Genomic DNA, 1,263 nt, shown 5'->3' with positions numbered 1-1,263 from the left:
TTTAATTGTGATATGTAGGAAAAGTTAGTTTAATTATGGTTGGGGATACGTCCAGGTTATATTTGTGAAGCTGATTTGTGAAGGTGATTTGTGAAGCTGTGTTTCCTAGAACTTAGTCCTTGTAAGTTTTACATGAGGCATAATCTAATATTTTTTCTTAAGACATTAGTTGTTTTTTTTTCTCTGATGGAATGATGGTATCCAGAGTGTGGTGCCAAGCTGGAGAAGGGCCAGGAGGTGGACCATAGCGTTTTACCTTGGTCATTGGTTTTAGAACGTAATTGGATATGGCAGATAATGTACACTTATCTGATTTGATAGCACAAATTAGTTTTCTCCTACTTCATGGGACTGGGACCAACTTTCTCCCCTTTCTATTTTCTCCAAATTAAAAAAAATCAACTTTTGTACATCCAGACAATGGAGTATTATTCAGTGCCAAAAATAAATGAGCTATCAAGCAACAAAAAGACATGGAGGAAACAAATGCATATTGCTAAGTATAAGAAGCCAATCTATGCACTGTATGGTTCCAACTATATGACATTCTGGAAAAATTAAACTATAGAGATAGTAAAAGAAATCAGTGGTTGGCAGAAGTTGGGGACAAAGGAGAGATGAATATATGGACAACAGAATTTTTAGGGCAATGAAACTGTTCTGTATGATACTGTAATGGTGGACACATGTCATTATCCACTTGTCCAACCCCATAGAAACACTACACAAAGAATGAATCCTAATGTAAATCGTGTACATTGGGTGATAATTATGATAATAACGTGTCAGTGTTGCTTCACTGATTGTAACAAATGCACCACTCTGGTGGGGGGGGGTTGTTGAGCATAGAAGAGGCTGTATATGGGGAGGGGTATGTGGAACTCTCTGTCCTTGCCACTCAGTTTTGCTGTGAATCTAAAACAGCTTTAAAAAAATAAAGGCCATTAAGTTTTTATTTATTTATTTATTTATACAATTTATTTTTTTAACATATGCATTTATTTTCCGTCATTTACAATACAGTAGTTACAATGATCCTCCAACCAGAAAAGCAAAGTAAAAACTCAAAACCCCCACTTCTATTTCATGTAATTAGACTTATACAGAAATTAGAAGGTTAGGTACCAACTAGTTAATCACCTAATTTCACAGCTATCTGAAGTGGCAATCGTTATATAGCAGCTTATCTATGATACATTCAAGATACATGATATAATTTATTACTTGCCCATAAGCTAAAACACAGCCTGCTTAATACCTTTC

The sequence above is a fragment of the Suricata suricatta genome, chromosome 7 (genome assembly GCF_006229205.1).
Source record: "Suricata suricatta isolate VVHF042 chromosome 7, meerkat_22Aug2017_6uvM2_HiC, whole genome shotgun sequence".
In the NCBI taxonomy this organism is placed as follows: Eukaryota; Metazoa; Chordata; class Mammalia; order Carnivora; family Herpestidae; genus Suricata; species Suricata suricatta.
This window is presented reverse-complemented; position numbering follows the sequence as displayed.